Below are 15,940 nucleotides of genomic sequence, written 5' to 3'. Positions count from 1 at the left end.
ACAGGCAATGCCACCTCTCCCTCCCTCCCTCCCTCCCTCCCTCCCTCCCTCCCTCCCTCCCTCCCTCCCTCCCTCCCTCCCTCCCTCCCTTCCTTCCTTCCTTCCTTCCTTCCTTCCTTCCTTCCTTCCTTCCTTCCTTCCTTCCTTCCTCAGAATACATGCTTGGGTTCAGTGCTCCCTCTTTTTGTTTTGAGAGGCACTTTTCTCCCTTCTTTTGTCAGCAGTTTCAGAGGTAGGCAAACAACTGGTTCCCTCTCCTAAGAGAAAGGAAGTGTTGTTCTAACAGATCAAAATTCTTTTAGGAGTGTTTTGAAAGTGTGAGTGAGAAAGACAAAAGACCCCTAGGGTGCTCTGTTCCAAGTCAAGCCTCTGGATTTGGGGATCAAACAGCAGAAGGGTTTCAGAGATCCAGTGACAAACACCAAGGCTCTAACCTGGGGTCCATGAGGACAATGACTTCCCCCTGAGGGGACACACAGTTAGCCCTCTGAGAGTCACCTTGAGCTAGTGCTGGACGGAGCTCCTGATTTTTCAGGCAGAACTGTGAGGACCCTGGGGTTCAATCACTTGCCTAGGTCACATGACACCTGTATCTGGGACCAGAAGTCATGTCTCCTGCTAGTTTCCCGTATACCAGGCACGTGTGCACAGCTGGTAAAGCCTGACCCTGGCCGGAGGACTTCAGGGAGGGTCTCACTCCGCCTCGCCCCCGCTCAGAGAGGAGCCCTGCCCCACAGTGTGGTCAGTGTGCCCTGGGCTGCCCTCCCGGCCTGCCTTTAAGAGCTTCAGCCTCCCAGCAGCTCCCCTGTGCCCGACTTGGCCTGACCAGTGGCTGCTTGAGAGGCCCTACCTCCAGCCCACAGCCCACAGGTCCGGGACGCTGTCTCTCGAAGGCCCCTGCCAGGAAGTGTGGGCTCTAGAAGCTGGTGACTAGGGAGAGAGGGACCAGGGACACTGCTTTAGTGCAGACTCAACACGTTGCATACCTGCTGTCATCATCTTTAGCAGCCTCTTCAGAAATCTTATAAATTGCTTATTAAAAAGAGTCATCAAATGTGACTCAAATAACTTCAGCAGAAAACAGTCACCCAATTAAGTCATTTAATTATATGGTCTGCGTTTTCTGAAAATTCAAAAAATGGGGTTGCGCCATCCTGCTGGGTGTGTTCAGAGCCGCACTCCACAGCGTCTTTCCTTGCTATCGGCCGCTGGGTTTCTGCTCCTTGGAAGTTGCCAGAATCACTTGTATTGTCATTGAAATGCACTGTTTATGTAAATTCTACGCAGAAAAACAAAAAAGCAATGGAAAAGCCAACCCAGCAGCCAGAGAAGAGGCAGCCCAGTGAGGATTAACGGGAGAAAGCGGTGGAGTTCTGAAAACCAAGGTCTGTCGCAACAGATCCCGCCGGCGGAAGCTGTCCTTCAAGACTGTCCCAGTCCCGTTTGGCTGAATGTGAACGGAAGAGCCAGAATGGGCAGGTTGGGTCCTCTTCAGGGCCTTTGTCCCCTTCATCCACGGAACCCTCCCAGCTTTCTAATCGCTGGCCTCAGAAAACAAGAGGCCCCCAGTCTGTGAACCTGTACTTCAGCTTCGGATGGATTTCCTTCCTTCCTGCGATTTTATGGATTTATTCCCTCATAATGAAATGGAAGACCCGTCAAAAGAGAGAAGCCCAGTGAAAGTTCGTTGAGCACAAAGCAGAGGGTAAGAAAGGGCCAGTCGTGCACACTTGGTCAACACTAGCCTCTAGATCGGAAAATGTCAAAAACCAACATTGGACGGGGAAGTCTGGGTAAGGGGAGTGGGGCCGACTTCCTCTGCCCCTGGAAATACTGGGGCCCATCTGCCTCCTTGCCCTGCGTCCCATAACTGAAGAGGCCTGCCCTGCAGTTACCCTGTTAACCACTTCCCAGGCTGGGGGATCAGCTGTCTTCAAGCAGTTCGGCCTCAGACACTGAGCACGGAGTCTGCCTGCCTCCAGGGGGATGGACTCGTGCTTCACCCTTGTATTCCAGACCCTGCATCGCTGTCTGTCTGTGACTTTTCTCTCTGCTCTGCGGTGCCGCCCTGGCACTTACAACTTGGCTGCTCCGACAGTGGCTTCCTACAGGGCTGGGTTCTTAAACAATTACCCATTCATTCATTCATCTAAGCTTTTTACTAGCTCCAGACATTGGATTAAGCATTTTAAGAGATCCTGGGATAGCTCACGATCCACTGCGGGTGGGAGAGAGGCAGGTAAGTGAAGAATTCTTCCGATGTATAAGAACCAGATGGAGGCTGGATTAAGGCTCAGGGAGCATGGACGAAGGACCTCCTTCAGCGTGCAGGCCCTGGGAAGACTTTACAAGGGTAGGGAGCTTGAGGACGCGCTCAGGCTTCTCTACATCAGAGAAGGCGTGGCAGAGGTGGAATCAGGGGGCTTGTGTGTGGGAAAGCAACCCGAACACCTCCAGGCTAGAGCAGAGGGCGCCCCTCTCTTGTCTGTTCGAGTCCCTGATGGCGCTTTGATGGGGTTTAACTCATTGAGAACATTTCTCTTCATCGCTTAGGAAGCTAGAGTTCGATTCTGGGTGGTGTCTGTACTGGAGGACATTTGACCGCTGACACTGCCTGAATAGTTTAGAATGACTAGGAAAGGAGTCCTGGAGCCCCGTTTAGAGGGGAGGGAGGCATATTCAAGGTTCACATGTGTGCTCTTTTCAGCCAGCCCTCTAGCAGCTGGGCGGGGGGCATCTTCAAAGCAGCATCTGGAGCAGCCATGGGAGACTTGTTTTCATAGCATTAGGAGCAATTACACCAGCAAGTTCCAGCTCTTCTGTTTTAGTAACACAGTTTATGCTGAAAATCAATATTTACTGAGTGATGACTTGACCCTTCATCACGCAGAGAGCCCCGAGACTGGAGCTGTCCCGTCCCTCTAGAACAGCGTTTCTCGGGATGGCTTAGGGTGTGTGGTCAGATTTGGGCCCTGCGGTTGCCCCTGACTTGAGACCTCTGGGGTGGGGTGGGAAGTTTTAACACACTAGCCAGATGATGCTAACGAACACCCCCCCCCCATCTGTAACCAATGTAAATTCTTTCAAAACTTATGTCTGTCTCCCGTGGAGCAGAGTTATAAAAGTGCTCACCAGCTCCAGGACAGGGGACGGGGGGGATGCCATGTCGCCTTTTTCACCTGCTGCTGCTGCTGCTGATGGTTTGGACTCTATCCCCCAGGACCTGGTTCTTTTTCATACTAGCAATGACCCAGTAAAGCCTTTCTTTTAAGAAGATTTTAAGCGTGGAATTTAAGATGTTTGTTTAACAGCCAGAATCTCTGGAGCTGGAGCTCCAGGGTCTGCATATTTTATAAACACTTTGGTTACTTGTGAATATGGAAGGAATGATTTTGTAGCAAACATCTGGAGTAGATTTTCAATTTTCTTAACGTCATACATTATTTTTTTTAGTCTCATCTTTGTGATTCAAATGAGGTCATTTTTATAGCAAACAGAAGTGATGTGAGAAGCTGAAGGTCAATAGGCTTTGAGACGGTGACCAAAGACTTCTCAGGTGAGGCTGATCTGGGGCCGCCATGCTCCAGGCCCTGGGGCGGGGCTGGAGCTGGTCTCTGTCTCCTACGGATGCCCATCCTGGCTTTGGAAGGGGAGCCCTGCCCACCTAGCTAGCCCTGGGCTGTCCATCCACGGAAGGCAGGAGAGGGTGCCATGTCTTGTGGAAAGTGCTGGGTTATAGGACCTTCGGGATAAGGTTGCCCCTTGGCAAGAATCATTCCTGAACGTCAGGACCCCGATCTTGGCAGCACACACTCCGTGATCTGCGTGACCTTTCCTGCAGCACACACGGTGTTGGCACCTGCAACTCTGCTCTTCTGTGTCAAGCGTACTTAATTCTCCTCGCCCTAAGCATAGCTATGACTTGCTTGTACTCTCCCCGCTCAATTGGGTCACCGCTTTTATACTTTCTCGGTGGCATTTCTCTTCCTCCTCTGTCCGGGACAGCTTCTTTCAGCCCCAGCAGCTGTCCCAGAGTCGAAGTGATTGGGAGAACACGGATTCATGGATGTTCCAAAGTCTTGAGGGGGACATGGGTTTCCCACAGGTCATGGGAAGATTGAATGAACTCTTTCTGGGTGTCAAAGGACAGCAAGTCTGGCCTAGGAATACAGCCAAATGCCTGACTCAACACACAAGTGCATGTTGAATAGGGTTGCTTTGCTAGAAAGAGTGCATGGGGCAGGTTTAGAGGCAAGCCATCATGTCCCCATCCCAGGGAGCAGGAAGCACACAGGGCCAAGGGGACGCCTGCCTCTAACGACTGGATCCCAGTACCTCCCCTAACAGCCTCAGCTAAACCAACGTAATCAGCTCTTGTCTCCTCCCTACTTCTGTTGACTTTTTCTCTGGACTGGGGTGGAAATTGGTGCAGGAGCTGTTATACACGTATTTCTGAAAGAGTTTATCTTGCGGTGATCAGATGGTGAGGTTAGATCAGACTTTGTTTATGTGACGTGAGAGACAGATGGCTGGTGGGGCGGAGATGCCTTCCAGCCCCAACCACTGTGGAAGCATCACTCCCTTCCAACGGAAGCTGCAGTATTTGCCTTTGAGAAAACGAATTTGGAAAGATTCTTCAGAATCCTGGTGTGGGCCAGGCCAGCCTTCAAAGAGTTTGACAAAAGAGGGTCATAGTTTATGAACCCAAATAGCAGAGGAAGTTATGATTTGACACTCAGCAGACTACAAATACATCAAGGATGTCAAGCAAAGTGTTTTCTTGTTCTTTCCCCTGTCTCCGAACCACTCAGGAGACTGCAGGCTTGCCCACCTGGGTGTGCTCCCGGCCACTCAGTGTACATACATGAAGAATAGAGAGCAATTTATGGAAAGAAAAGACCCCGGGGACAGCTCATCCGAAGGAACACCTACTAGAGGCGGTAGAAGGTGTCAGACCTATTTTCCACCCGTAGTCTTCAGAACAGTTTCAAGCACTACCCCAGTTAGCCTCACCACTGCCCTATGAGGTATTAGTAGAAGAGATCCTGACTTGTTTTAGAGAAAAGGAGCCCACGGTTCAGAACAGTTAAATGTGTGCTAGAAGAGGCATCCAGCCAGGTCACATCAAAGCCTGGTCTTGAAAGGCCTTCTGAATCCCTTCTCCCAGAAGCCACAGCCCCCAAAGCCACAGGGGCCAGGAAGTAATGCAAGAGAATGAAGTGAACCAAGCTAGTGGGCACTAAGGAGTGGTGGGGACCACAGCCAACTGGGGAGTTAATATCTGTTCAAAAAGGGAGTTGCTCTTTTGTCCCATCTGATTGTGAGCATGTGACCACATGGGCCCTGTTTGCTAGATTTTCCAAATTTACCAAAATTCATGTTTCACAAGAAATGATTTGACAATTACTTTAAAAAACAAAAAACAAAAAAACCCTTATGTTCAGACTAGATAAAACATATTTTAGGTGGTATTCAGCCCCAAAATGTGATTTTTTGTCCATCCCTTGCCTTGGCAGAAAGAGGTGGAGTGGGTGGGGCTGTGGCCAGGGCAAGGGAGGCCAGAGGGTGAGGAGCCCTGCTCTGCATTCTCAGTAGGAGCCTGTCCATGCTTGCCCTGCAGGTGAGTTCTGCAGAGGATGGGTTATGGGGCCAGGGAGTGGCTCCCCAGCCACAGCTTCTTTGAAGGGAAAGTAAGAAATTGTGACTCTTAACCTTATTAGCCTGGAAGGCAGAAGTACAGTCATTTCTTCCCAAACCCACTTCCTCCTCGGGCCCAGCTGCCACCAGAATCCTGCACGTGGCATTCACTTCTGGAAAGTCGGTTGTGGAGTTTATGGCAAAATGTCTATTTTCTTAGTGAAGGATGCAGTTAATATCTAATGTCTGCTTTCGTCATGTTATTTTTGTGAAGATGGATGACAACGAGATGTCACCTTACCTGCAGCTATCATGTTGGAGCAGCTTAGCCAATCTCTAGACTCATCTCTCTTGACACGTCCGGACTTGTGGGCAGGACCTTCTTTGGTCCCTGAGTGTCACTCTCTGTAACCTTATCTGGCTCGTTCCTCATGTGCAGCGAGACACATCTGTTTATCTACAGCTGTTCATCACTAGCCAACCTGGGGCTTTCCGCTTCCTACACGTGTACTGTCCGAGCCCCCCAGATGTGTCCTCAGCTTTCTTGGAAGCTGGATTTTTCTGGAAGGCCCACGGTTTCTTCCATGAGGACTGACACTGTCTCAGCAGATAAAATGCACTGGCAGGAAGCCAGAAGCCCACACTCCTCCCTTCTCCCAACCAGCCACGGTTGCCATGCCTGCTCCACCCCCAGCCCGTGCCAACAATGGGACACGCGACAGGCGAGGCCGGGACCCTGTCCTTCAGGCCCTCTCCTGGGGCCTTTCCTCACCCTGCCTTAGAGCCTTCCTTATTTAAAACAACAACAACATCAACCAAAGGTTATAAAATAATAATTTTTAAAAAGCTCCAGCAGCAGAGAGGCAGCTCCTGATAACAGGAAGGAGGCGGTTTCAGAAAGAACATGGACTTGCCCCATTCGTGCCTTTTCATTGTGAAAACACGCCAAAAGGCAAAAGAGAGCTCGCTTTCAAAGTCTCCCCCCCTTAATTCTATTAGTCAGAGTAAGTGTACACGAGGTTATCAGGCTTACCCTGGAACAGCTCTTGGGAAGTTATGCATGGCTGGCAGTGTTTGCAGCCCACATACTCAGGTATGCAAGAAATAAGTTTATCTCTGTTTTTCCAAATCCTTGCCGTTCTGACCCAGACCCCCACCCCCACCCCCGCCCTCCATGAGAACTGCGGTCCCTCCCCTGGGGGCCTCACAGAGGGCGCCTCCTGGTGGGAGCAGCGGGGGCAGGCGGGGCACCTGACCTCTGTCATCCTGGGACTCAACATTTGGCTCCCTGGGTTCCTCACACTGCCCTCTGGTCCTGCCACATTTCTGGGTGTCCCATGGCCGAGCATTGCCAGCTTCTCACCTGGAGGCCCACACTTCTCACTGCCTTCAGGCCAGCCAGGGTCACAGTCCCCACGGCTCCTCGCCTGTCTCCCAGGCACAGGGTGCAATCCCCAGGGGTAGGCCACAGAGAAGCAAAAGCAGGAAACCGAAGTGTCTTGCAGACAAATTCTTCTATCCCATGGCCACAGACCTCCTCTCGTGTAAGGAAGCGTGGGGCTTGTCTACCAGCGTAAGTGGGGAGAGTAAAAGGGAGAAACGGCCTAGAAAATACAGAAATCTATACCCCCAAATTACCTTGACGTGTAAGGGGTACACAGAACTGACCTAAAGGGAGGCGTAGAAGTTTGCTTAGGTGGAATGATTGGTGGTATGATTCTAAACCACGGGAGATCCTATGGTTTAGAATCCTTCAAAGTGTTATTCTGCCCGAGGGGCTGGTGGCTGGCCCCGCTGGAAAAGTTAACTCCTGAATGCCTGGGTGGCTTTCCCTGAGCTCAGCCATTCCCTTCCCATCCTGTCTACGCAGGTCGGGAGGCAGTTTTGAAATATCGCCTTTAGGACTTTATGTTTCTCAGTTGCTTGGGTTTATTCTTTTCGTACTCTTTGAATTTCTAATACTGGAAAAGCTATATATACACACAAGTATTTTAAATGATAGTCCTAGTGTTCCTCTATTTTTTATTTGGGAAAGGGAAAACATGCAGTGCAAAGAGATTCCAGAGGAACAAAGATGCCCAGCATCAGTGTCAGCGCCTTCCTATCCCTGCCACCCTGGGACCCCCCTCGGAGGCGGCTCCCGCTTCTGGTGTCTCCTCTTCTGGACGTGCAGCAGGCTCTGCGCTCTGGCCTGAATTTCCATTTGTTTCAGCTTGTCTTGGGGATGCTCCTGCAGCACGACATAGAGTTGCCTCATTTTTAATGATTGCATGACATCACAGTGTATTGCTATTTCACAATTTAATCAAACTTAATGAATATTTAGCTGCCATGTTCTTCAGTCTTAGGCATCCCCATCGATGCTTCATTATCCATTCAATATCTGTGCATATGCATTTTCTCTGTGTTCTTAAAAATGGTTTCCTTGTCCCGGATTCTTTATTTCCATGTCATCATGTTATCTTTCCTGAAAATATTGTGTGTAAGTGTATATGTGTGTCCTACTTGTAAGCCATCCTAATTTTTTTGTAGATTGAGAAGAGGCCAATAAACCAATAAATATTCCCATTCCCTGTGCTGTCCTCTGTGGGGTAGGATAGAATAAAATTTCTTTCACATGACTCACACTCTCTGTGACTTTGTTGCCAAATACTTTATATCTGTATAAATTTACCCTGGAAATTTATGGACCTTTCTGGCCACGTGATACTCAGCCAGTCTCCTAAGGAGATGCAAAGCAAATAGAAGAATCCCATTGATGTGGTTACTATTTACCTGTCTGTCGCATGGCTGTAAAATTGTGTGGGGAAGTGAAATACTGACCTGGGTAATTCATCGCAGCTCCATCCTAGACCCCCACTTTGTTGGGGTCTCTGAGTCCCCCTGGCTTCACCTGCAGTTAGAGGAGTTTGGAGCACCTTCATGGTCTCAATTCTGCCTCAACACTAGAGTCACAAACAGCATGATGCCTGGTCCCAGGGCCAGCAATCCTGGGATGTGTGACCATCGAATCCCTTCCCACCTCTGAATTCCTGGCACCAAATGACAATTGTCAAAGCTCGCCATACATAGAACTAGAGGCCTTATAAAACTTGGTCAACTTAAGAGGTAGTTTGCTTTACCAGTTTTCATGTTTATGATTTCGAGTGTTGTGAAATATTTTCTCTTGGAATTTTCTAAGCTTTCCATTGCTTAGAGTAGAAAAGACAAAGCTTGGGCTTCAAGCCTTTCTGGGGGGAATGATAAACTGAAACAAAACTTTCTCAGGGTTCAAAATTGGGGGTGCACTCAGCTGAGAAGCCAGGCTAGTATAACTTTCCAGCAACTGGAGGCAGATAGATCACAAGCACAGGCTGACTCCTGGCCAGTCTCCCCACCCACTGATTCGGCTAAACCAGGTTTGGTTCTAGATCTCAGAGTCTCCAATGGTATTCCAGGTTTAGAGCACCCTTTTTTGGGAACCTCAAAGGGAAACCCACCTAAAGGGTTGGTTGGGAGTAATTCTTCAGCCTGGGGCACAACTCACTGTTCCTTGGGTATTGAAATCCTCCGATGCCCCTTCTTTGGGAGGGGCACTTAGTCCTTACTGCTCGGAGCCCACTGACCACGCCATCATTGGCAGCTTGCCTGAACGTTAGGTCTCTTTGCTGTACAGTCATGCTTCTTCGTATCGTCGGGTATGTTAGAAACCTTAATTATATTAAAACGCTTGACCATATGTAGATGTGTATTTTCATAGTACATTTATAAAGCATCACTTTTTAAAGTACAAGCAAAACTGTAGGCATCGTAAAGTATATAGGCAGACAGAGGATGGTTGGGTGGTTAGATGATTAGATGGCTAGATGGACGGACAAATGGAGAAAGACAGAAAGCCAAATCAAAATGGGCCAGTGAATTGAATAGGCATTGAAGTCCATTCTAAGTCTTTGCTTGTAATCATTGGTTTAACATTCATTTACTGAGTGCCTGCAACACCCCATCCTGAGGCAGCAAAATATTGCATTTTTGTATGTATTTCTACTTACTTATGGATCTCTACCTTTTTTTTCTTTTCACTTTCCTTGTTAAGGGTATGTGACCAGTAAGAGGCAAATGTCCAAGGATTTTAAAAGTTCAGGAGCTGCATAATTACAGAAATGGAAACAAAAGCTTTGATGAAGGCAAAGGTAGTAAGTGTGGCTTGGAAAGAAAAAGGTACATGGGTGGGATGGTGCCGCCCCTGATGACAGGTCTTATTTCTGTTACAAATCGGAAAAAAGTCCAACTGGAATGCACACTGACTCTTATATATAGAAACGGAATGTTCAAAGCATTTTTTTAAAAAATTGTAGCTGTCTTGGGAAGAACAGGAGACAGCAAGCCAAAGAAAAGTGGGGAAATGAGTGAAAGTCAAGGGAGCAAAGAGCTAACAGTCAACTCCCAGTCTTGACAAAAATGTTAGGAACTGTAACTCAAGTGCAGCATTCGCTGTAAACATCCTGGAAGGGCAAGAAAAGTTATATTTTCAATTTTAGTGTTGTCATGGTAACCATTTACTAAAGATGCTTGCAATCTTTTGTCAAAGACTTAACTATCAGGGATATCAAGTGATTACCTTTGAGCTTGGAATGGCGGTTGCCTTCATGGGAGTTTCAGTAAGTGTGGTTCCCCCAAGACCCTGAAACCCTTTCAATTATGACTTTATTAGGCAGAACCAGGAAACAGCTGAGTTAAAAGCTTAAAAAAAAATGCAGCCTAAAATCAATCCATTAGAATAAACATTTAAAAAATTAAAATAGGAAGTTATGAGTAAGCTCTTTTTCATTTGTAACTAATACGAGGCTCTATTCCACTGTTTATAGTCCTTTACAGAAACCAACTGCAGAGCCCTCACCCATCCCCTGCCTCTTCCTGAAGCTACAGGGGAGCCCGCCCCAGCCCAGTCTGCTTATCCCCTGAAGTAGAGCTATGTGTAGGATTCCTGCCTTTTGTTCATTTACATGACATTGGGGAGGAGAGAGATTAAAGGTGTAGGTAGGAGTCAAGGGAACAGAGATTTACATTTTTGTTTGTTTGTTTCATATTTTGATTTAGTTCAACTGCTAAGTGTAGATTTTCAAAGACCACAGGCCGGCTCATCTGTAGGCTTGAATGTCATGGATCTGTTGTTTCCATGGAGTTGGAAATATTGCTGAATTGCATGGTGCTTGGTGATCAGAAACAGCTGCAGTTGGCAGCTCCAATCTCTTTCCTACAAGCTTACTTTAGAAAGACCTTCCAGTAAAGGTAAAACCCAGCGACTTTCCTCAAGAACATATTGATTTTCTTTTTTTATAGAATTATATGTAATATTCTTGACCACTCTTAAAAACAATGTATACAATAAAAGTTCTTCACTGAGCTTTCTTTGAAAGTGCAAGTTGGAAAGTGGTGGAAAGGGCCCCAGAATCAGGTCCTTTGACAATCCCTACCTCAGACCCCAGCTGCTTAACCTTGGGCCCATCCCATAACCAAGGGGCTTCATTCCCTTCGCTGTCAAGTAGGATAACTCCTATTTCACAGGGTTGGTAAAGATTCAGTTAAACAATATGATGGACCCACAAAGCATTTGCTACAACATCTGGCATGAGTAGGTGCTCAAATGCAGGTGGAGAAAAAGGAAATCTAGCATGTTCTGATTTATGTTCATGAGTAACCCACTTATTAGTTCACCATCTGTGGGGTCAGCTCACCATGGTGCCCTGGCCCACTCGCAGGTGCCCATACAGGCCACACTGGCAACGGCATGAATGCTGAGTCTTGGCAGATACCTTGAGCCTCCAGGGACATGAGGTCATCTCCCCCTTGTCTTCCCAGCTGCCGGAGGCTGTTGGGAGACGATTTCCTGTCCTTCCAGGTCTTGGTGAGGTTGAGGTTCTTGCCTTTGGTGCCACATGCCTTTGACCCCAGCAATTCCCAGCAGCCCTCCCCACTTCAGTTTGATGCCATCCTGTTTGGTGTGGTCCTTCTTTAGGCGGAGGTCCTGGGAGCCGGTGCCTTTGGTTGCTCCTTCATCCCATCTATGAGAGTAGTTCCCAGATCTGAACTGAACTGGCCTTGTTAGTCCAGCTTGGCCATGGCCTTGCCTTCTCTTGGGTGCCTTACCCAGATGTGCTTGGGGCACTTCTTTGTGTGTGGTGCCCTGTGATGAAAAAGGTGGTTTTGATCTCTGCTCCCAGGGGACTTTGGTCTTTTATGCGGGCAGTCATGACGACCTCATCGGGGTGGTTCACAGTGACACACCTCTGACACTGGCACTTTGTGTGCTCTCCATGTGTCTTTGAATTTGCCCTTAGTAGGGAGATCCTCAGGCCAATGTCCAGGTTCTCATCTTGCCCCATGGGCCTGGAGGCTGAGCTCAGGGATTAGCAGGCAGCTAGTGAAAGCCTTGGGCTAGTTTTCAGAAAGAACTCAGGGTTATCATCACAGGGTGACCCCTGCAGCCTCCCTCCATCTAGGCTCTGACCACATCTCCTTTGCCCCAGGCTCTTGACTCAGAGTCTCTGATTGTGATTTAGGGACAGTGCGCGCCTGAAACATCGATGACTCTAGAGGAGAAACTGCTTCAGCACTTGTTTCACATCTTTTCCCAAAACTGTGTTTCTGCCTTGTTGAGAGGACTTCCCCAAGAAAGACCCTGCAGCTTAGGTTCTACCTTAGGGTGAGCCCCTCAGGAGCCGACCCTGAAATAAGGATTTGAGGGAAGGGGTTTGTTTGGAAGGTAAGCCCAGGCAGACCTTCAGCAGAGGAGGGAAATGAGGTGGGACAGGAAAGCGGCAACATAGGTGCTAATGAGCAGGTGTCCACAATGGGCACCTGGGGCTGAGTCCCATGGAGGGCCCTAGGACACAAGGTGGAGCGCACAGCAGAGTGCCCGGCTTCCCCTCCCAGGGCTGAAGAAGCTGGGTGCCCACTAGGACTAGGGTGCCCAGGACTACCACTGCACCCTGTCATCACTGCCCATGGCAGCTCTCGGGGACACTGGCTTCCTCTTGGGGAGGTGAAGGTCCTTGGAGCAGGATGCTGTGGGTGTGCCCGGGAGTGGTGAGGGGTGAGGACTAAGGGCATATGGGCAGGGGGCCAGCAGCATCAGTTCTCACCTCCTGTCTTCTAAAAGGGTTTCCTCTCCTGGAGCCATATCAAAGGAAACCCAGGTAAAGCCCAACTGGCCTGGAAAACTCTAAATGTCAAAATTCCAGGATGTATTGCAGTCAAGAGCAAATGCAGGACTCAGAAATCCTGAATGGTTTCTCAGAATTAGGGCCTGTCAAGAGGGACTCTCAGTACATTCTCTAGTTTCAAAGAGGGCCCAGTTTCCTATGAATGGATTATTGAAAAAACATGTGTGGGGTACACAGTGTTTGAGAGCAGCACAGAGACTTCCAGTCTGCACAGAGAAGCAGTCTGCGTTTCACAGAGGTGTCTTTATGGACGGTCCCAGTTGCCATCCTCAGAGTGTTTGTGAACCTGTCTTTCATTCTGAGGTGTTGCTAGGCAGCACTTAAAAGAAAACTGCCTGGATTTGATTTGTGGAAAGAACAGCGAGAGAAGCCAGGTCACTTTTATCTTTTTTTTTTTTTTTAAATCCTCACCTGAGGATATTTTTTCCATTGATTTTCAGAGAGAGTAGAAGGGAGGGAGGAGGGGAAGAGAGGGAGAGAGAGAAACATTGATGTGAGAGAAACACATCGATTGATTGCCTCCTGCACCAGCCCTGACCCGGGCCAGGGATTGAACCTGAAACCAAGGTACGTGCCCTTGACTGGGAATTGAACCCGCTACCCTTCGATCTGAAGGCCAGTGCTCTAACCACTGAGCAAGCCTGCCAGGGCTCAGTTGATTACTTTTAACCGGTACAGTTACATGCCTGGTGGAACTGCTGTCCGGTGGTCTTGGACCTGGGGGGAGGAAAGGCAACATGAACGCTCAGGATGCCCTGTGCAGGCCTGTGGCTCTCTACTCACGTTTACGGAAAAGGTCAGTAATTCCTTCCACGGGCCCATCGTCCTCTGGTTTGCTGAGCAGTGCAGACGCCACGCCTTCTGTGCTTACAATGGGCAGCGATGTGAGTGACTTTATCTCCATTTCATAGAGAGGCGAGCAGGTCAGGGTGGGACAGGACCTGCCCACTTGGCCTGGAAGAAGAAACTGGGCCAAAACCATCTTGGGATTGTCGGCAACCAGACAGTGCCTGGCAAGTGATTCGTGCCAAGTAAATGTCTGAATGGCTGTTGGGCTGGACTGTGGTTGAATGTGGATCTTTCCACTACAAGACGATCATGAATAGGCATTTGCAGAGGGAAACTGACAGGCAGCAGGAACTTCCAACTGATGTACTTTAAGGATTTTTATTTTTTAAAAAAACACATGAAGTTATTCATGTGGCAAAATAGTTCTCAGTAGCTGCTCCCCTGTCTGGTGGCCTTGCTGCTCCCCAGCCTATCGGAGCATCGCATTAATGAGTCCTCTTCCGCAGGGTTAAATGCAGCTTAGTGACACCCTGCCCAAAGGTGCGTGCACGGCCATGGGACACTGAGGAGAGAACATCAAGATCCGGCTGAATAAAAGTCTAGTGCTGGGTCTCTGGCGCTGGGGCAGGCATGTTTAAGATAATCAGCTTCTTCGTGGCTAGAGGGGAAGACTTCCGAGCAAACCTGAAAGGATTGCATCCCAGAAGACCAGGACAAAGGCCAAGGTCCAAAAGTTCTGTACCATTGATTTGGTCCAGTTCAGCCTGTCCCCACTGTCCCAGCTTAGTCTGTTCCTGGCTGGCACTGCATCCAGGCCCCCCCTTGGTCCCTGGGCTGCCAGGGCCACATGGTTGCTATGGAGAGAACTGGAGAACAAACGGGCTAACCCCCCAGCCAGTGGTGTTATGGAGAGAGAGAGCGAGCGAGCTTTTTGTCAGGCTTGGGATGCACTGGTCACTTCTTCAAACTAATACACCTACTTCCCAAGCTTTCCGGGCTGCTGCCGGACCCTCCCCCTAACCACTCCATTCCCTAGATCTTCCAGGGTTCTGTGCCCTTCAGCCATCCCATCCCTTTCCCAGGCTAAGCTTCTCCCCCTTTGGTCACCGTCCTAGCTCCTGCTGCACCTGCCTCCAAGTGGAAGCACCTACCCCTGCGAGCTCTTGGCTTCCCCTGGGCCTGGGCCCAGCAGAGGATGCTCTCCTGCTGTTCTCGTTCCTCCCCCAGTAATGACCCTTCCTGCTGCTTGGGGGGATAGGCCCTGAGGGCGGAGGGTGCCCTGGGGACTGTGTGAAGCTGTCGCTCCTAGGGGAGCAAGCAGGGTCAGTGGCCCACTCAGTGCCTCAGCTTGTTAGGCTTCTTGGTGCCTGGTTCCCTTTGCCTCTCTCCTTTGTTAATAACTAGCCACCTACACTCACACTTTTATCTCCTGTTTTTCGGTTTGCCTTAAGTCTGCGTGATACAATACTTTCATAAACATTGCTTTACCAGTTACATATTATTTTATTGTGTAAATGGACCATAACCAATGTGGCATCCTTTATTATGACATCTAGGTATTTACAGTTGTTTTCTATTTTATTAAAATGGCAATCTATTTTATAAATTTAAAAAAAGGCAATTATATAAGGCAGTTAAGATTATTTTCTTAGGATGATTTCCCCCAGATGTAGAATTAATGAAGTGAAGGTATGATTGAAAAGTTATTCACATGCGTGATAGGAGAAGTGATGTGCTGGGGATCCTGGGTCTTGGGGAAAAGTCCTTCAGAGTCAGTCCCTAAGTTGGAAATTCACCAAATGCTGTTTATTGCTGTCGATGTTTCTGACCTAAGTCACAAAAGTCCTCAAAAAGTATATTCTCAATTTCTATAAAGCCTTTTGGAAATTATTAAAATTTGCAATTTATGATTTATGGTTTGTTTTATGATATGACTTATGGTACCGTTTCCTTTTGAGGGTGGGATAAACTAAAGATTGGCATTGAGTGACTTTTTTCAGATTGGGGGTGGCGTTTTTACCCATGTTCCTCACGTAGACCTCTCTCCCCCTGGCTGGCTTGAGCATGCTAATGGGTGCGCATGCGTGTGTGCGCACACGCTACACGGATGACACAGCTTCACACACATTACTAGGATTGCCAGGTAAAATACAGAAAGGCACAGAATGCCCAGTTTAAACTGAATTTCAGATAAACAATGACTAATTTTTAGCATAAGTATGTTCCATGCAATATTTAGGACATAAACTAAAAAGTTATTCAAGGTTTATCAGAAATTTAAATTCAGCCAGTGTCCAATATTTTTTTTTTGC

The sequence above is a fragment of the Miniopterus natalensis genome, chromosome 7 (assembly GCF_054644295.1).
Source record: "Miniopterus natalensis isolate mMinNat1 chromosome 7, mMinNat1.hap1, whole genome shotgun sequence".
Taxonomy (NCBI): domain Eukaryota; kingdom Metazoa; phylum Chordata; class Mammalia; order Chiroptera; family Miniopteridae; genus Miniopterus; species Miniopterus natalensis.
Note: the sequence above shows the minus strand (reverse complement) of the source record.